The following is a 22,143-nucleotide window of genomic DNA, read 5'->3' as shown; positions in this document are numbered from 1 at the left end:
TTTGTGGTTCGGAAGTGGGTTGCGTAGTGAGCAAAGTTTCACCAATGAGATATCATTTTGACACAAGCAGCACCTGACTGGAATCAACTGGTTAAACTTTTAAGATGAACAACCAGGCCCCAACCATTGCCACAATTCCTCACCAGGACTGCAGTAAGACTCCACAAGGCCCCCAAGACACAATGCATGAGAGGGTCACAACCCAGAGGGAGCTAAACCCTACTAACCATTCAGTGCCAACAGCCTGGGAACTTTGGACGGCGTTCAAGTAGGAAACCCAAACCGAAAGAGTGAGAGGAAGACAGGAGTGAATCAAATATTTGTTTCCAAGCTTCAGATGCCTGCAGTTGCAAGTCCATTGTCTGGACACTGAGCTCTGAATACTTCCCAGAGGGCCTGGCAGTACCTTCCATGACAGCAGCTGCCCATTGATGTATAAATGTGAATATGTGAGGCTGCTAATATAGTGGGATGCCACTCAGTTCAGCTCAGTTTGAGTGGGTTGCTGGAGGTGTGGCTGCCCCCAGGTTTCCTGGGTGTCAAGGGGGCACAGGAGGAGTAAAAATGATCTATGATGATGTACGGCGCTATAATAGCATGTTTAAACAGCTGTAAATATCACAGCAGAATCTATAACTCTCTATTATCTAGCTTTGAACTAAAATGCTGCGATGTTTCATCTAATTAAAAATCCCAATAGTTTTATGTATATTTATGACATATCATTATCTCCTGAAACAGCAGTGCTAAAACTCTGGGAAGGGAAATTTTCTGAGCTGGCCGCCATACTTGTCAATTTCGTGGCAGTAGCCTGCAGGGTTGAGGTCAATCTGACACCACAGGAAAACGCTAACAAGCAGGCAGCGAAGGGGCAAACTGCCAATGTAACTTGCTGGTAGGAGATGAATGTGTTGCTCAGAAGGAGTGTGGCTTAAAAGGCTAACTTCTGTGTTACACGTCTGTCGGCCTTGAAAAATGTTGCAGTTGTTACACAATGTGAAGACAATCCTGCTAAGAAAAAATAAAACTGCATTGCAAGTAAAAATGACAAACACCACAATGAGCAGGAAAACCATTAAGCATTATTAAGAACTACCGTAGGAATTTACAGTATTTTTTGGGGGACTATAATTTTATTTAATAGTTTGGCCAGGGGTGCAATTTTTATGTGATGCAATTTACATGTGATTTTTTTCCTAAAATGACATGAAGGTTTTATATTCTTTATTTCATTGTTAGTTTGATATCATATTAAAAAATATTATGTTTTCTTTTAGGTCCCAATGTGTTCTGGGTAGTAACTAAAATGATGCCGCCCGCATCAGTGGCAATTCAGTCAACTGGTCAGTCTCCATTTCATGCCAACGCTAAACGAAAATAATAAAATATAATAACTTTGAGAAAATGTAGAAATCATGGGAGGAATGATCATGTTCACTGTCATGTCTGCTGAAAATGATCACCCAAAAATGCAGATGAGAGCTCCACTTCATTTGTGGCCCTGTGAATGGTAAGCTAGTTGTTTAACACTTAATGTCCTATACACGATATACTCCATTGGATTTAAGTCATCATTTGTAACCAGACATACCAGTAAGTGCTTTCATATACTCCAAGCGATAATGAACCTGTGGGGGAGTGGGAAGCATCCAAACACATCCTCCAATTTATCTGTAACTATTTTGCCTTTAGGAAAAAAGTGCAGACTTATCTTACTTTCTTTCCAACAAAATTTTTTCTTAAAAGTATAGAGAGGGGCTTTGGTGAAACAAATGTGACTTTGCACTTCTACCGGACATCAATGAAGACCGCTGATTAAGTCACTAAAATGTTTATGTCAACAAAAATATTTTTCTATCACTAGAATACATTCATTCATCCATTTATTTTCTGAACCGCACAGCCTGAATCGGTGGAAATTTAGATTGTCCAATCAGCCTCCCGGGCATATTTTAGGAATGTGGAAGGAAACCCAAGAAAACCCACACTAGCCCAGAGAGAACATGCAAAATGCCCATAGGACGACAGACCTGGATTTAAATTCAGGACCCCAGAACTGTCTGGCCAATGCACTAACCCATCAGCCTCCAGGCCGCCTCACTGGAATACATGTCTATAAAATTCTAACACCATGTAATGATTGTACATACCAGCAAATGTGTTTGTTTGTGGTTGTTCTCTCTCCTCAGTTCATTGTTTAGTTATAGTTAGCTGAAACAGGCAAGGGTCAAACTCTGACGGTGACAAGATATCTTTATTGGAACTTGGTGAGCCTGGGTGAAGCTGACAGAGGCGTGCATCAGACAGGTCAGTGAACGTAGCGTGGGGGTCGAGAGCCGTAAGGTCCCTAGGAGAATCTGAGGCAAAGGTATAAGAGGTATGGGTGAAGCAGTGGTTCTAGGGCAAAAACTAAAAGTTGGAGAGCAGGCAAGACATGAGAAGGTGACATGAGAAGTGACCTGATAGAGACGATATAGCAAGACGGTTGAGCTCTAGTTCTCTTAAGTAGGTCAATGATGATGATTCCTGGCACCTGTCATTGCTCCGCCCATCTGTTGCTGGAACTGTGATTGGGTGAAAGGCACATCTACTCAACCTGCCTAACACTGAGTCTGACAATGCTTTATGTTAACATAGCATACACCTTTTCTTCTTCTCTATTCTACTTTTAATTCAAATTGCTGTTAGTGGGTGCCTGGTGGTGCACCCTAAAGCAGACAAGTGATAATGGCAGTGATGGTAATACAAAACAGCAGCAGGTGCACATTGCAGACTGGTTCATAGCTGGCAAGGGCAGGAGGATGGAACAGTATTCAGGTAGTGGTACAGATGAGAAGTCAGCCACGGGGGATGTTTGGAAAGAACAAGAAAATGAGATTAGTCGGTTGTGATAATAGTCGTTTATACCTGAATGCTGGATGTATTCCAAAAGTGTTGGTCTGCGTGAGGAGGAACAGCAGGCTTAAGTAGTCGACTAGTGTAATGGCTTGCACCTGCCGTCACTCTGCAGTCTGTTTTCATTCCTGTAATTAAGACTGCCCATTGGAAAGCTTAATTGAAGACTACTCATGTCTTTGTATATCTCTGAGAAGTGAGTGATCAACAATCCAGACCAGAGTGATATTTTCAACTTTCTCAAATTTGTCTCATGAGAAATAAGTCTGACAATGAACATTGTTTAAGAAGGTTTTGAGAACTAATTCGTTGGCATGATTTCTCAATAATGTCTCACAGATGTTTTTTTTCCTTGTCTCACCAGAGGCAAGTATGAGATTTTATGTTGCTCTCGAATGTATCTCAATTTCAACTGCTTACATGGACTCACTGTCTCACTGATGTATCAGTGAAAGCCATGTAATGTATTTAAAGTATATTTACATGTGTATACTGAAATAAGGGTTTAAATCTTATATTTTAGCACACTTTAAAATAGGTATACTATACCTAACTTATATATGACATTATATTATATTTTTTTGTGTAAATTGAGGTACTACTGTATTTAGAGGGGGGAAAATCATTAAAATAACAGTGTATTTAACTCTTTGGTTGCTATTGACTACGCTAGACATCCAACCTACTTTAAAAAGGTGCGCTAGCAGTGATCCATTGATGAGATATAAATCAATTTTTTGTACATTTCTTCTTCAATTGCTGCCAGTCCCCTAGTCAAATTGGATAGCATTCGAGTTTGTTAGGATTTGATGGCAACCACTGTCAGTGACAGTGAATGAAATTAGAAATTAGAACGAACCATAATCATAACATATGAACAATAATTTTCATTTATTCAATTCCATTCTGTTTATCCTCACAAGGTTTGCAGGAGGTGCTGGAGCCTATCCCAGCCAACTATGGGCAGCAGGTGGTGAACACCCTGAATTGATTGCAAGCCAATCACTGGAAATGATAATATACAATGTAAATATAATGCATTGATTCAAGAATTTTTTTTGTCAACGAATGACAAATGTGTCCTGTCTTATTGAATTAAATGTCAATAAGGCTATTTTAAAATCAGCAGGAATCCAATAAAATGTCTAGATTAAGATGATTCTTTTGTCAATTCTATATGACGGAATAGTATCATCGCCAGACATTGACTTCAAGATGAAATATAGTTTGAATGATGCAAATAACTATTTGAGCTCTGCAGCAGGTTAGCTTTGAATCCTGTGCTAGGTTCTGAAAAGCTTGAGATGTCAAAAAGGTGCATTCACTCTCTAAAACAGCACTGTGCAGCAATTTGCCAGATCAATGTGACATAAATCCCATTTCCCACTCCACAGTGGCTAACGGGATGGAAGGTGCTTTCTCTATGTGCCTTGCCTTTGCTTCATACAATACCCTATCATTTACTGTGCTAAACAATTTGCATAGAATTGCATCAAAACCTTTTCCCCTGCAATTTAATGTTGTTTTTTTCCCTAGCCCTAAATTTACCTCTTCAACTTTGCATACCACCTTTCAGCTATTATAGGTTTGTTTTTAAGTCAGGCTTCTTCTACAACATGGTCTCATTGTCAGTATAATCCTCTTCCCCCGTGATCAAAATTCACTGTCCTTAATCAGCTTAAAGCTTGCACAAACAGTGTATTCAACTTATGAAGATATTCAAATCAGGCATTTTACCATTTTGGTCTGAGTGTAATGTGTTTGTTGACCGTCACAACAAGAAACACATACACACATACATAAATATTCTGTTTGACCACTGATCTCGAAAGAAGTGCTCTCAAATCGCGCATAATTGATACTTTTGAACAAATTATGCTACTGGATGTTTCCAAAAGCAACAAAATTTCTTCCAAAAAGTCTCAATTTTTTATAACACTGCTCTTGATCGATCCGATAAGAAGAGATTAAAAAAAACATAGGAAATACAAGAAAAATATAGAGATTTTTTTAAAATATGTCACTTTAAATAAACATTCAGTTGTTCCTCTTACGAAACGAGGGTTCTGGGGTTTGCTGCAGCCCACCCCAGCTGATTTAGGGCGAAAGGCAGTCTACACCCTAGACTGGTCGCCAGTCAGCCATAGGGCGAACAGATAGGCAAACACCCATTAACACTCACAATCATACCACCACCAGCGGCAATCGAGCCCACGCCTGCCCATACCCAAGTCAGGCGAGTGAAGAACTGCACCATCAAGGAGCTTTCAAATAAACAAATAACACAAATTGTGTCTTGATTTGTCTGTGTTACATTGCAGTCGTGTGAGATAGAAGCCAGTGGAGGGAGGAAAATAGTGGGAGGATCACGGAAGCTTTGAAATGCCAGCAGACACTGTGCAGTAAATAAAAAAAAATCTCATGACCACATGAGCGATTTAGTGGATTATCCCTTTACAAAGGTCAATGCTGGCTTGGAGCATAACCAAAACAACAACAACAGGCAAGAATAAGAAGAGCATGCGTGTCTGTTTTTGACGGGCAGCATCGGGGGTTAATTAAATACAGAAAAAGTATATGTTAAATTTGAATAATCAGAGGAAGAGCATCTTAAGTACACACATGCACGACAAATAAGCTATGTTGTGTTCCTATTCAGAGGCAGATGTGAATGGGAGAAATTTGCCTGCACCGTTCCAATGTAAACAGAACAAGATAAAATCATCATTAACCTACAAAATTAATCTAAATATCTTAAATCAGAATCAGACATCCTATCCTTTTGGTTTTATTGGCTATTTGACAATCTATCAGTACCAATTTAGTACATTATTGATAACAAGGCGTACTAAGAAATAAAAGTGCCAATGGTGCGCTACATGTACTTTTTATTTCCAAACGCTGGTTTAACCTATCTTTTACGTTCATTCATTTTCTGTACCGCCTATCCTCACAGGGGTCATTGTGGGGTGCTATCCCAGCCAACTACAGGCACGAGGCAAGGAACTCCGAACTGGTGGTAGACGGACAACCATTCATGCTCAAATTCATACCGAGGGTCAGTAAAATAGCAAAAGCTTTGGGAGAAGACAGTTGATCGAACCCATGACCCCAGAAGTGTGAGGCCAACCCGCTTAGAACAAAAATGATGATACAATTATGAAAACTGCAGAAAAACATCTCCTTTCACATTTTCAGCAAAAGGGTTTTGATCAATAATTAATCTCCAGATTCATTTTTATTTTTAAATGAATAAAAACCTTTTTAAGGCAACCTGCCTGTTGAGTGGTTGGCATGTCGGGCTCACAGCTCTGGGGTCCTGGGTTCAAGTCCAGGTCGGTCCACCTGTTTAGAGTTGGCATGTTCTCCCAGGCCCTGTCTGGGTTTTCTGTGGGTACTCCCGTTTCCTCCCACATTTAAAAAACCTGCACGTAAGCCTGGTTGGACACTCAAAATTGCCCTTAGACTTGAGTGTGATAGTGAATGGTTCGTTGTCTGTCTCCTCGTCTCCTGTGATTGGCTGGTCACCAATTCAGGGTAGCCCCCACGCTGTGTTCGAAGTCGGGATAAAGCTGTTCCGCTGAGACCTCCTACAAGGTTGTATCTTGTGTAATTTTGTACTTGCGCATGGGTAGTTCTAGTTATACTTCTTGATTCTTAGTTTTATTCACCAAGTAGGTGGTGCTTTTTGTGGTATCTTTACTCACTTTTTTGCCCCTTTGTTAATAACCACTAGTTTTGTAAATCTTCATTCATGTTCCTGAGTCTTAATTCATTTTCCTGAGTTGTGTGGATCCACCTTTCAATGGCTTGCCATACACAACAGATCATTTGTCATTGGGCTGTAAAATATTTTGAAGGGTTGTCCTTTTTTATCAGTTCTGTGTACGTTCACTGATCATACAACATATGTATAGTAAAAGTCAGATGATGTGCGACATCACAATTCATACAATCTGTTAAAGCCAGAAGATGAGACAGAAAAAAACAATTTCATATCTCGGGGGGTTGTGGCAATATGAAGACAGAATTGTAAACCATGAGTAAACTTGATCAAACTGAATGTGAATGGCTCAGATGATATACAGAGAGTAGACAGATAAGAATGGAAAGGATGGGCAAGATTGAATGACGGAGGGCATCATTGAACACAATTTAATCAGAATTAAATGAAGGGGAATAAGTAGGCAATAAGGGAGGAGAGTGAGAGGAATTAAAGTAGACAGACAGCAAGAAAGGCAGACGGAGGCTGGTCATTAAAAATCCCTGAAAGAATGAAATCGGGAATTATCATTTTAATGAGCAACCTAACATTTCGGTTAGTGTAATAGCTCTGATACAGACAACTGCTTAATAGTAAACAGTTAAAAGTGTCAAAGTAAGTATAATTCTGGTGCAATTGGATGAGACCATTTGAGGACACACGCAAGTGTTTTGAGTTTATGTCATTAAAGTTTGACACAAAGTCTCTTTGATATTTTCCCAACAACCCTTGCACTCCTTATGAGGATATGTGGTATGGAAGATGAATTAATGAATGAATGTCAGTCTGTCTGTTAGGAAATGATGTAATTCACAAGTGTTGAAGTTTTGAATGAAATAACGGAAATAAATAATTTTTTTCATCCAGCTCATTTTTTATATTTCCCGCCTGAGGTTAAAAGTAATGTGTAAAATCAATTCACCAATCACCATCACTAAAATCAACTTCACGGGAAATACCTTACCTTTACCTCTTTATAAAACACGTAGACAATGTTGTGAAATTTTGATAAAATATACCATTACGTTTTCATTCAACATTTACCTAAGAAGGCAATCACCATTAAAAGAAGGACAAGAAAATCAGGTTGAAATGAGATGGCAGTATATAATACATGGGGCCTAAAGCTAATTGCGAAAAAAAACTAACTAAAAATAAACTGAATCAAAAACAAAAGTTCCCCTTTTGAGGGTTGTTTTAGTAGTACATCCTGTTTCTCCACCAATTGCTAGAATGTTCTTTTTACTTATTTGGACCTTAATGAGGTATAAGTACATAGAGCTACAATATGCAAAAGAAACAAGGGGGAGTGAGAAAACTAAGTAGAACTTTCAATTAAAAAAAGAAAACTAAAATAGGTCATCACCTGATCAAAAGTTTAAGAAGAAGGGCAATGAAAGAAAAAATATGCTCCAAATTCTCAATTTCTCTCAGGCGTTCACAGGGTCATGTCCTCCTGATGGCTGAATCTCTCTTTTTGAATGTGTTCGGATCATCGAGCTGCATGAGCACGACCTCTTGCAGAGTGCCCTCGCTGCTGAGTTTGGACGCAGCAAGAAAGTCAACCTAAAGTATTTTTAAAAAATCTGACCATTGTGGAATAAAGATAAAAAGTCAAGTAGTAGAAGAAAATTACACCTGTGATAACCTGAGCGAGTGGTTACCAATGGGCCCCACAGTTCTGAGAGTAAGGGTTCGATCCCATGTCCGGACCTTCCTGTGGGGAGTTTATATGTTTTCCCCGCCTGGTGTGTATAGTTATCTTAGATAGGCTCCAGCACCCCCCACAATCGTTGTGAGGATAAGCGGAACGAAGGCGCTAAGCCAAAAGGGCCCAATTGGCTGTCCGTTAAGCCACAAGGTGGTCCTTGACCCAAATCAAGACCCTCGCTGGTGTCAAATGTAGCAGAAAACTATCCATTTAGACTTTGCCAAGGAGCATCATACATGGGACATTGAAAGGTGAAAAAAAGTTATTTCTCGAGAAAAAAAATATGTCCTTGATCTTTCAGATGGCTTCCGACGTAACTGGCATGCCAAGTAGATACTACCTGATATGTTTTATACCTGGCACAGTGGAGCGGTGCTTTTACATTCAGTGGAGCACTGAGGCTTCAGGTTGTGAAGGGTCATCAAACGCCGGCTGATCATGTGCAGATGTTCCAAAGGGCATCCCTCATGACTGAGGGCCCTCGTCTGTTTGGTTACAGATGGGCTTTTCAATAGGACAACGATGCAGTTCTCAAAACCAGTGGAGCAATTCATTGCTTAGATTTTCACAGAGAAAAGGTTCTGGTTTGGAATTTTTTTGTCATTTTTCTAAGTATATGATCAGATGATAAACAGCCTATATCCATGTTCTTGTGGTTTTCAATAAATGAGCTTTTCAAAGTGCTTTTTGTTAAACTCCACCTTCTACCCTTTACATATTTTAGCTCTACTTAAAACCTCATTTAGATCCAAATGGGCTGATGGTAAATTCTATCCATTTATCAACTGTTGTCAAGATTATGATCATGACTATAATATAGTATTCTGAATAATTCATTCAAGAGTCACCTGTAAGCAGACATTACCATTTTATTGTTGTTATATAACAAACAGAAGGCTTAAACCCTTTACTGTACACTATTACACAGTTCCAGTGTAAAAGGACATTAGTGTCAGTGCAACAATTAAAAAGTGTGTCTCAGAGTGATGACGGGTTAGAGTGGATTACAAATATATTCATGTACAGATTTGTAATGCAATTTATTAAAACGACATTAGTGTCAGTGTTAGTGCAACAATTAAAAGGTGTGTCTCAGAATGATGACATGTTAGATTGGATTACAAAAGTTCATGTACTGAAATGTGCAATTAACAGAGGTCATCAAAAATTCTAGTTCCTCAGTTTGAAAGCCTCACACACAGTATTCTACATGACTGTAAATATTGAAATGCCAAGTTAAAAGGGAAAGAGGAAAAACAAAACAAAAAAATTATTCATGTTATCCCAGCTTTACACAAAAGTAGAATATTCTGTTAACCTGACGCATTTATGCATAAATGATCAAGCGTTTAAAGTATTGTGACTTGCTTATAGAATCCAATTGGTTTTGCACTACTGTTTTAAAAGCTTTCTATTCACTCTTTGCAAATGCTTGCCTGACAAAGAGCTTCTTGGCCAGAGGGGACTCCTTGAGTGCACTTAGATTCAGGAGGGACTAGAGTAATGAAGTTGAAAAACAAGAATAAATAACAGAAAATAAATTATTTTAAGGGTTACCGTGCAAGTAGTAAAATGTGTTAGTTTAAATCCCTTATGTAATAATGAAACATCCTTCAAACCCACCAATTGACTCAATAACAACCTCCTTCCAAAACACGTACTTCAACATCAATGTGGGTACTTGTATGTAATTTGGTGGTTTTGTTGCACACTTGTGACAAGTGTAAATTAAGACACACTAGTAGTTTCCATCGGATCCATTGTACAGTATTTTCATAAAACTTTGGAATGCTAAATAAATTACAAATGCCCTCTTTGAATAATTCCGCAGAAGTGGCACACGTGCTATTTAAATTAGTAATGTTATATCTATAAAAAGTTCCATTTGAAAAATAAATAGATTCTAACACTAACAATATCCTGGTAGTTTAGTACTTCATTGTCGTCTGTTTTTGGTGTCAACACAGATGCAACCCTGTTGCAAATATATACGTATTTAAAAGTGAGGGTAAATAATGCCTACTGTTGAAGCACTCAACACCTAGCAGTAGTGTGTGGTGTATAGTTGACATTGGGTTTTAGTAGGCAACACTTCAATATTCATGAATTTCTCGTAGAAAATCTATAGATATGTATGATATAGCTTATATGATTCTGTTATACATGTTTCATTTCTATATAAAGGGCTATATTATCTTGGTTATCACCTGTTCTGCTGTCGCTTATTTCTTAATTCTCGCTTGTTGTTTTTTGTTTTTTTTGTCATTGTTTCGCTATAATATAAAATAGGAGTGTCCAAAATATTCAACCAAGGTTTTAATTTCAATGGAGTAAGAGGACAGTTTTTCACCAATCTGGTCTCTTACTTAATCTTCTAACTTACTTAATAGTTCGACTGTTATCAAATGCTGCTTGTTTTGGCAGAAACCTCTACCTGAAACGGCCCTTGAGGATCTGTTGGGACACCCATAGACTAGTACTACACAAATTAAGTGCTTAATAATCTCAAGGCAACTGGGATAAGTGTCACCAAGAAACTCATTGGTAATCCATTGAGATGCAATGGTTTTAAAACCTGCTGTTATAGAAGTTTCCTCTGAAAAGCATGGCGATGGAAGGAAGCATTATGCTTTGGGGGTCTTTCCCTTCTAAGAGGAGACAGGAAGATGAATGGGGTTACGTATCGCCAAATCTTGTTTGACAACCTCCTTGCCTCCAAGATAATGAAAATTGCTCCCAGACAACACAGTAACAACTTAAAACATAAAGTCAAGAGAAATAAAGGAATACAGCTCCAAAAAAAATGAAGGTCACGGAAAGGTTCCTATATTCATTTTATAGAAAATCTACAGCTGGAGCTGAAAATTGGAGTTTCCAGATTTGGGGATTATCTACAGAGACGAGTGGACTAAAACGACTCGTGGTGGTGGGTGTGCCAACTACAAAAAAAGGTTTGTTTGACTGAGTTTGCCGCCAAATGATTTTTTAAATCATCTTTTTCTTGTCATTCAAATACAGTCTTCCCTCCATTTTCGGGGATAATCTAGACCAGACACAGCTGCGATAATCGAAAAACCCCAAGGTAGGATTCCCCTGTTATTAAGGCATACTACATGTTTTCGCGCCTATACTTCAGTATCAAGAAGTGTATTAACTATTACACAGTTGTATCTATGTGTAAATATTGTAATGTATCAATATTTAAATAGAATGTAGATATAATAAATCTTTAAATACTTTAGTCAACATGACTATAGCTATTCTCCGCTTGATTTGAATCCCCAAAAAATAGATGAAGGTGAAGTGAAGATGATGAAAACGAAGATTTACTTGACAAGTTATTGAGAGCTTTATTCCAAGTTTCTTTGTCATATTTGAGATGCATCCAAGGTGAAGCTGGAGGCTGCGGGAGCTTTTCGGCGCAGAAGGAACACACTGATGGCGAGTTGTGACCGCTGTTTCTTCTTTTTTTTTGTATAAATATAGTTTTGTACAAGGACAAGGACATTTGGAGAGCTCTATTTTCAGAAAAGTCAGACAGCTTCCGACCGGTGTGCGCACTTATGGAAAAATCCAACATCCACTCCGCTGCTCTGTGGCGTCCAGCTAACTTGTCAACCCAAAGAACTTTACTTTTGAATAAGACCGAGGAGTTTTTACATTTTTATGAGCAGTTGTTTTATTTTAAATACCTCGATTGACTGAAGCCGCGAAGTGGCAAGGGCCGACAGTATGTACTGTATTTTCCTTCATGAAATGAAAATTAAATATTTGTTGTTTTATTTCATGTAAATGTACTGATTGTTCTTTAAATGCTATAACACTGTCAAATAAAACTATTGAAATCTGAGATGATTAAATTATGACATGGAAATTGTCAGGGAATGAATTTGATCTCCACTCTATCAAAATGTAGCTTCTATTAGTTGCAATGACTTCCCAGGACCCCCAGTCTCAAGATTATGTGCGTGTGCACGTTGTGTTCCTTCTTTGCAGTTTAACACATTTTACAGGAACAATTTCTGAGGCACGTTATTGCCCGCTCTGACCTCTAAAAGCATGATTAGCCATACTGGGACTTTATCAGTTTCCACATATTGATTATGTTTCATCTTAATGAAGGTGACATTTTAACTCCAGCGTCCATTTCCCTGTCATACATTCCCCTGGGGAAAAAGCTGAAGCGGAGAAAGAGGAAGCAATTAATGGATCTGATCAAGTGAACAATATGCCCCATATCCTAATAAATCTTAGGTGTCCTTTGGAGAAAATGTGCATGTGAAGTACAGAAGTAGGTTTTCATTAAGGATGCCCAAGAGAATTATTTGATTGGCTCCTAAAGCAATTATTGCTGTGATAAAATTCTGAAGAATATGAGCACCTTTCCTACATCCTTTACATCAAAGTGGTCACCTTCCAGGCCAAAATGTCAGGAAATCATTTATTGCATACTGAGTTTGAAATTACTAACATATAATTTTGGAATTGCAAAAATTTCTCACCTTGTTTTTTTATTTTTTTATTTAACTTATTCACTGCCATTGCACGTGATTCACGTTGAATACAAAATAGAATATTATGGCTAGCATTGAGCATTCATGTTTCACTGCTATTGACGGTGATAGGTATTCAATCCAATTCAGCGATCTAATGATTGCTGCCATCGCAGTCATAATGAATTCGACAATTGCACTTTATGAGTAAGGGGAACAAGTACAAAACACATTTGATTCATTCATTCATTTGATTTATATCATAGTCTGGAACAGAGAAGCCAAATATGTTAATCTCAAGTAACTGGTAGATTGCAAAGAGAAAGTTGGTCGTTCATTGTCATATCTGTTTGTTGTCTGAGTTATGTTGTTGTCATACTAGCATCTGATTTAGCCGAACGAGCAGCGCATTGGGACAGCAAGCCAAATCTCTTGTGAATGGCATTAAGTTTTGACTCCCACTGTCATTACCATTAACTTGGATCTTAACATTTCATCATCAATAAGGCTAAAATATGAGAGCAGGTGCCGTATTAAGCAAAGCTTAGGCGATGCACCACTTCCAGAATCCTATTTTAGAAAAAAATATGAATTTTATCCTCCTTTTGTAGGCTTGCTCCACTTATACTTCCACAAAAAAACATGTTGACACCAATCTTTGCCCCTTCAGAGTGTTGTTTTGATATCCCCTTGACAGTGTTTTGAGATCTAAATGGAAGGTTTTTAAAAAAGGTAGAACACAATGTGTCTCAACGGGTGTCTGATTCTCATACTCGTATCCTCATGTTAGAACTGCGACGTTCATTGAGGAAGCTCTTTAATTGAATTCATGTATTCTCTCTGGAATTGTATTTACTTGCATAGGCATGTCTCAGTATATTTGCCAGGCGAGGTATACACTGTAATCAGAATGTCAAAACAATTCAGTTTCTTTGAATTGGGTAAATACTTTATCAGCCATGCAATAGTTTAGAACTAAAAGTTTAAAACATTGCGGAAAGTAACAGTCATGTGCTTTGCCAATGTGATTGACATTTCTTTTTTTTTGTATTAGAGTTGGCCCATCGAGATGCGCCAGGAATACTACAGATGCCAGAAAGCTTTCTGAAATCTTGGATAAGCATGCTGGCATGTCAGTTAAGACAGCCAAGAGCCTCTTTTCTGTTGCAGTCATTAGCAGCATTCATGGCACACTTTAGACTTTACCTTCCTAAAGTTTGTCTAGTAAAAAAAAGCATTCAAAACTTCAAAGGATAGACTTTTTCTCGATACCACCGATGAAAGGTCTTGTGAACTGTGTATGTAAGACTTGCAAGCAATTTTAATTCCCAATTATTTACTTAAAATTATAAAATACAAATTCCATGTGTTTTTTTAAAGTAAGTTATGATCACCAACTGGCATTTTTCACTTGAAGAAAATGCTGATCATTGAGCAAGGGCAAGATAGTAAGTCAGATTTTGATTGCTTCTGGCTTTTCTACACATACGTGTACGAACATTAAACATGAGGATAATGATTTCAATCCATTGGACCCTTTGGATACGAGCACAATTGTTCCATGGCCACGCTCATAAGGTGAATGTCAACATAGCATGAATTGATTTTCTCCATATGAAATTAGTAATGAATCCAGGTTAATGTGTGTAACACTTCCCATGACCCGTCATGTTTCTCTTAAATAATAATACAAGGGATCATCTTAAGGAATTTTTAATCTGTAGAAGGAAATTAAAGTATAAAAAAATTAAATGTTATTTTTATATGATTGAGTGGTTAGCGTGTCGGCCTCACAGTTTTTAGATGAATGGTTCAATCCCAAGTGGCTTCCAACCTCTGTGTGGCGTTTGCATGTTCTCCTCGGCAATTATCCCTTGCATGGGTTTTTTCCGGGTACTCCGATTCCCTCCCACATCTAAAATATGAGTGGTAGGCTTATTGAACAGTCTAATTTCCCCATAGATATATGCGAGTGGCTGACCACCAATTCAAGGTCTACCCTGGGTGCCATAATTGGCTGGGATAGGCTCCACCACCCATAGCCACCCTTGTGAGGATGAATAGTATGGATAATAAATAAATGTTATTTATATCCAAGCTGCCACCAGATGATTCAGCAGTTCATTCAGCGCGGGTAGCGTGGGATCGATTCCCACTCGGTGGCGGGGTAATTGTGAGTGTTAATGGTTGTGTGCCCTAAGTCTGACTAGTCTTGGGTGTAGTCTGCTTTTCAGTCAGGATGGGCTCCACCACTCTGACCCTGGCAAGGATAAGAAGTGTTGAAAATGAATGAATTAATGAATATCTACAAGCACTTTCCTTGAGGACTGAAGTCTAGCGACATAATGAAAATGTTAGTCATCTGAGCAGGAGGAGAGAAAGCCATAGTATATACAACTTAACATTAAAATAACTTGCATAACACGGACAGAACAAATTTTTATCTGTAGGCATAAATGATTTGTGTGCACGTTGATACAAAATTCACCGGGGACATGAGGATGACCGGCAAGTGGGCAGATGGGGGATTCTGTTGATGCAAGATTCTTGTATGTTCCATAGGGGTACGCCAAGACACTTGGGGAGACAATGCACAAGAGCTCATATTTCACTTGGCCAGGCTGCAAGGCACTCGGATACGCTAAGAGAGAGTGAGGCTTTTCTGGATATCACTCCTCACTCATGGTGAAAATTTGCTGTCGTAATGATAAGCAATTTCTCTTGTGACGGTGCTCAAATCATAAACAACGTGTAAGCTAAGGTGCTCATATCACGATCGTCAACTGTGCTAAGCATAAATCTGTACTTCATGTGCCAAATTTTGCAATTCAAATGTAGGCAGTTTGAAATTTGATGGGGACCCTTCAACACTTCTTGGTTCCACTTCAATTTTACATTTGCTCATCAGAATACAACATCCTAGTGTTCAATGCGAGTTTCTTGGATACATTTATAATAATGCTTGGCCCTTTTATATTGCTCCGAGAACCAATATACAGTGGTACCTCTACTTGCAAATGCTTCATCATACAATATTTTCAGGTTATGAAACCCTTTGATATGTAAATTACTGTTCCAATATACGAAAACAAGATCCAAGATAATTTTTATTTTTTATTTTGGTTTTTCGAGTCTGATTAAAGAAACTTGGTTCTTTATTCAACACTAAAGGTGAAAATGAAATGTAAACGTGGGTTCTGTTATCCATCCGTGACTGATATTGCAAATTCTATTCAATGCTAAGTTGTTTTGAATTAATAATTTGAAGTTGTTGCATAATGTAAGTTCCTCCTTAAACTTATGTGCCTGCACAAATAGAAAATATATTTTTTTGAGCACCGTGGAACGAATTAGAGAACTTAGATATAAAATACTCTATATATAAAGTCACCAAAGTTCTGGAACCAATTCATTTTGTAAGTATAGGTATCACTGAATATACTTTTTCAACTAATCACCGAAGCTAGGTTTTAAAGATTTTGAAAATCCATTTTTTTATTCAATCAATTTACAATTTTTAAGAACAACATACAAAATCCCTTCTACTTACAATGTGCTTAGATGTTTCACATTTGAACTTGGAACTTAAATACCAACCCCTATTTGTCCAAAGCTGTTATTATTCATGGTTTGTTTATAACAGATGGCTCGTCTGTGCTTTCTATCTGTTCCCTCATTTGGAAACCTTAACTACTCATGGAACTCTCGTTCTCATTGCTTTAAATCTACATTGATCACAAGCTAAATTAACTACGCTCAATCCTCCTCTCCATTTAGATTGGTTAGCTGTAATGGCAGTGTATTAACAGATGCTCTGGCAAAGGAGTATGGAAAAGAGAGCGGGCGGTACTTTCCAAAGAGTTCTGTTTTATTAACAATAACACGGTGGCTGGGCAGACTGATCAGTCTCCTTCAAGCATACATAATTACCATAGTACCTAGAGAATGAGAGAGATGTGCAGATATAAAGAGAGGTGTAAAGGTCCAGACAGGTGCAGCGAGGTGAACAGTGTAGAGAAAATGAGGGTCCATTAAATTTGTCAACCGCAATACACCACCTGAGGTCAGCACATAAAACAACACCCTTTCTTCCTTCTTTTTTTTTCTCCCCACTCCTCTCTGGTGCTTTCATTTATTTATTACAGCAAAATAAGAATACTGAGAGTATTTAACTATATTTCCTAATACATACTCCATCTCCGTCCCTTTTAATTTGATTAGCACTGCTATAATCGTTAAGGTAAATGAGGCAAAAAAGCCTGCATGCTTCAACCTGTCGCTAGTTGTTCCCACGCAATAATAATTTGAATCAAAATTTGGCTTTAGAAGATGTGCAATTGTTTTCCCTAATGATATATTTTGAAATTAAATGAGGTGGCATGGTGGGAACATGGTCAGCTTGTCCTTCTCACAGTTCTGAGATCATGGGATCAATCCTGGCTTTTGCCTTCCTTTGTGGAGTCTTCATGTTGTACATGGATTTTGTCCAGGCACTGCGGCTTCCTCCCATATTCCCAAAACATGCATGGCAAGTTGATTGAACATTCCCAATTAGCTCTTCATCCAACTAATGTCTCTCTAGGATTGTGCTTGTTACCTATGAATTTTTATTGCATTTCTAAGCCAGAAAACAATATTGAAATTAACAAAAAACTAATTGAAGAAGTCGGGATCATACATATATTTAACATTGTACCTTCTTAAAAAGAAATTTTCAAGTGATTACTCTTGACATATACTCTAATGAACATGAATTTTGTATCTCTAATTATCCTTAAAGAATGAATTGATAATGAGAAGAAATGAAAAGACAAGTATCATGACAGTGCTATATCTGAAATCAATAGATGTAGCTGTTTCATTATTCATGAAGCTCTTTTTCCATGGGTCAACTAGCCTGCAGCCTGTAGCAGCTGCTGGTGATGAGCTTTATGGGGGCAACAAGACTATCACTGAAATGCTGTTGATATGTTAAACATGCTGTGTCTATTTAATAAGGTATTTATATAGTTAATGTTTGCAATGATTGTTTTACATAATATGCATATCATTGTTTTTTCCGAGCTTGTCTTCACTTCTCACTGTAAATATCTGAAACTCAGGAAACTTTAATTTTCATTCAGCACCTGCAATGCATGATGACTTTTCACTGGACAAAAAGTATCGATCTTCTAGTTCCAGAATTAGATATTACATAGTTAAAAGTAAGATGTCAACAAAGTAACACTAACAAAAAAATTGTTCTTAAAAATGGGTTCCCCACAACAGATCACTGACACTAACATTGCTTCTGCACTCACCCTGACTATGTGAATTATCCTTCCTCTTCTTATCCTTCTGGTTACTAGTGCTATCCCTTCCCATGGTGCCCTCTTGGCTACAGTATTTATAAAGGATTTGAAACGTGCCTTACAAATATATAGCATATATATATCAGTGATGTACCGATATATCAACCGGCTATTCACTTATCTTCAATCTGGAAATCCGGCTTTTCAGAATTAACCTTAATGGACCGCCACAAGAAAGCACACACACTTCCCACAAACAAACTTACACGTAACTTCTCTTAAAGCTGCCATGGTCATTTTGGGATTTGAGCTCAACCCAAAGGTTTAATCTGATTTTTGACCTCATGGGTCACATAATCTGGTCAAACAGTGACTCCTAAACTGTGGTTGGCATACCATTAGTATTACGCAGATAAATTCTGCCCAGATATAATTCAGTTATATTTAACTTTGGACTTAAAAAAAAGTTGTATTTAATCATTAAGACATATTTTATTAAAACATATGTATTTTTCTGTAAATTTATTGAATATAACTGATCAGTCAAACTGGTCCAAACCTGCAAACAATAATTCATACTATGTATATGCCAACAAAAAGGGCCAATACGCACACACACCCATAGAAGTAAGACCGAGCTCAAGGAGGTAGAACGGAAGGACTGAAAGTAAAGGACACTGGAAAATAGGCCTAAAGTATACATCAAATTCACCTAGTGCGTAGTGTATTAAATTTTAATTACAATGCATTAAAACTCAAATGGATTCGCTCAAGTCAGGTCTATGTATGAGGGCAAAATGTGGATGCTTTACCACCATGAACAAGCAATTCTCATGTCAGCAAAATAGCTGAGAGCCATGCAGCATAACATTTTACTGGTTTACCTAGTGTGCCTATCACATCTATGAAAGAATTCAACAGTAACCAAGCTTTAAGACATTAATTATTGATAACAGGTTCCACTCCCAAAACACACATAACTAATTTATAAAATATCATTATTTATTTATTGTTTGCTGATATTATTATGACAGTTATTTTGTATAAAAGTATCTGCAGCATTAACTCTTCAATTAAGTTGACTGTTAGATATTTTGGTATTAATAGAGTGAGAATGGTTGACACAGCACCCTACACTTTTGAGATCAACGGTTCGATCCCACGTTGCAAGTTTCATCCGTAGTGCTCATATGTTTTCCCATGTTTTCTCCTTCTACTCCAGTTTCCTTCCACATCCCCAAAACATGCAAAATGTTGACTGAAGACTCATAATTCTCTGTCGGTATGTATGGTTGGTTGTCGATATTACGCCAGAGCTTATATCAGTGTATACTTCTGAATTCTAATTGCTTGTCAGAGTTGTTTTTTTTTACCATTCATTTGTAAGAATGGAAGAATTTGAAGCTAACATGAGCAAACCGACTGTAACCACTCAGTGTGTTAAATGTTCTTTGAGAGATTGCTGAGAGGGGACGCCGAAGAACATGGCTCCAATCCTAAACAAAAATAAATAGCCTTTAAACTACATTAATATAATGTGAGGAATTGATCCAATGCTATATCAAGTAGTTGGGACCTCCACCTCACATTTTTGAGCTTGAGGGTTCTGTCCTTCCTGTGTGGAATTTGCATGTTCTCCCCATGCTTGCGTGGGTTTTCCTCGGGTATTCCGGTTGCTTCTCACATATGAGTGACAGCATGAATGGTTATCTATCTCATTGCGGCCTCCGATTGGGTTAGGGTGGCTACCGATTCAAGGTGTTCTCCACTTACTGCCTGTTGTTGGCTGGGATCAGCTCCAGCACCCCTGAAAAGGAAAATTAATGCACAATATACTCAGCCAAAGGCTTCTGGAACTGAGGCTGCTTGTGCTGTTAGTTGTTAATATTCTTTACTTCATTCTCAGATTAGCTTTGTTTGCATGTCACGTTAAAGCTGCTATGTACAGAAAATGAAAACTGCTGTGATCATCTACACGAAAAGAGCCGATACGAGAAAAATACCTAATTAGTCCATTAAGACCTGGCATCTGAACCGAGGCTAATAAACTGCCTCTACTCCTTAGACACATTTGTTTCTTTTTTTGCGCATAGTAAATGTAAGTTTCAATGGATTGCCTTAACCAAGTTTTTTTTTTTTTTAACCACAGAATTTTATTGCCATATTACTATTTTAGAATTCCACTGTGTGGCTGTATTTGTAGAGAGGTAAGCCCTGAGTTAATTATAGGCAAAAGAGATACTAATTCTTTGTCTAACCCGTGTAACCCGACAATCCGGCTGTGAAGAATTAACCTCATGTACCCTCACTTTGTCACAGCGTTCACATGTACATACACACATGCTTACGTAGAAGCACACAGACATGCCCACGGGTTAAGAAACCGGATTTGACCTGCAGTGTGTTTCAACTGTTATGTGTATCCTGTTTTGTCTGCTTTTCTGTTTATACTCAGTTTCTCGCTCAACAGTTTCTCCTCTAAAATACCATTTCTGACTACGTAAATCTGTCCAAATTTTGATTAAAATTTCAATCGATACCCTCAAATTACCTTATTGTAATTGGGCCAATGGAGTCTGGGTATTGGGTTGTGCTTACTATGGGTCACCTGGTTAATGTATAATCATAACAATGGTGGTGTCAAGCTTCTCAAATTGTACTGATTATCTGCTAGAATTTTTTTTTACTGGAAATGGATCTGTATCTGATTATTTTTTCAGGTTGATAGTAGATACAGGTTTGTGATTATTCGTGATTTTTCAATCCCTTGTTCCCTACAAACCTACTGTTTTATAACTGTGGGATTTTTTTCTTAGTCGACTTTTGTTCATCTTTAACATGTTGGGACCCCATTGTTGTGAAAACCCTTTTTAACTCGTTCTTCTATTTCACTTTACTCTCCAATTAATTGAATCTGTCAGTGACGGTCAGCCTCTTTTCATGAGGCACTAGATCGATACAAAGGTGCCATTCAGAGTCTATAGCTGTCATATTTTACAGCTGGCTGGTGTTGAAGGCTGGTCAGATAATGACCCATTCTTGTGTGTGTGTTCTTCCAAGGACAATGTAAAATATTTGATATCTGGTCTACACGATTTCGCAAAATATCAGCTTCAGAGATATTTAAAAAATGGCTGGTTATATGGATTGGAAAATAAAAGATTTTAGTAGGTAAATAATTCCAGATATTAAATGTTAAAGTTTGACCACACAAAAGAAAATAATACAAAAAGCAGCATGCTCACTGGAATATGTCACTTCCCCATTCTGATATTTTTTAGGCACAATTAGATTCATTACTTCATAGCTATTCATCATATGCCCACTGGAAGCAGACATTTAGTTCTGTAATTTCTGTGAAGAAAAACTCACATTTACAGTGTATTAAACATATCCATGCACCTATTATAGGATGTGGCCGGCCTGTTCTATTAGCATACATGGAGTGATCTGACACAAAGTGGCCTTACGTGATGTTGCAGTTCCTGTGACTTCATGCAAAGATACTTATACTAATCCTCTGTGATCCAAAGCCACGGGGCTGACAGTCAATTGTTAATTGCAGTGTGCGCAGCATTATTAAATTTCTATGCTGACCCGTCATCTCTTTGTGAGCATGTTTGAGTCAATGAACTTACAATAGTTCATCTCAACATACTGGAGACGGCTACATCTAGACGGTACGTGAGTGATTATCACCCATTGTGAGTCTGTGATCACTAGACAATGAATTGCTCAGGTGCAAGACTGCTTTGCATTACAACTCGTAAATTTGGTGTTGGCTGGATGACCTTTTGCTATCTGTCAATGTATAGAATAACAAGGGACATTAGCCTAAATGGGGCATTAAAGCCCCCTAACACTTTAGAAGGTACTTTACTTGATTTGCTAGATTGGACTTCACTGAGCCACAAATGTAGTACTTTATTTTGTAAAATACACAAAAAAGTGCACACCACAGTTTTAATCCCTTTGCGCTCTCGGCCAAGA

At 37.9% G+C, this 22,143-nt stretch overlaps 1 long non-coding RNA gene across 3 annotated transcripts; it reads left to right on the top strand.

Moving 5' to 3' along the window:
* Positions 1–1,366: 1,366 nt before the first annotated feature.
* LOC144206869 (uncharacterized) lies at positions 1,367–12,182 on the top strand. 3 transcript variants are annotated; one of them, XR_013328459.1, is made up of 4 exons: positions 1,367–1,510; positions 5,852–5,953; positions 11,388–11,451; positions 11,856–12,182. It is a non-coding gene; the product is annotated as an uncharacterized LOC144206869 (long non-coding RNA). The 3 variants fall into 3 exon arrangements; XR_013328460.1 differs by having other exon boundaries at positions 10,794–11,451; XR_013328461.1 differs by lacking the exons at positions 11,388–11,451; positions 11,856–12,182 and adding an exon at positions 8,671–9,052.
* Positions 12,183–22,143: the final 9,961 nt, after the last annotated feature.

The sequence above is a fragment of the Stigmatopora nigra genome, chromosome 13, assembly GCF_051989575.1.
Source record: "Stigmatopora nigra isolate UIUO_SnigA chromosome 13, RoL_Snig_1.1, whole genome shotgun sequence".
NCBI lineage: Eukaryota > Metazoa > Chordata > Actinopteri > Syngnathiformes > Syngnathidae > Stigmatopora > Stigmatopora nigra.
The sequence above is the reverse complement of the archived record's forward strand: the minus strand, read 5'-3'. Positions and strand labels throughout refer to the sequence as shown.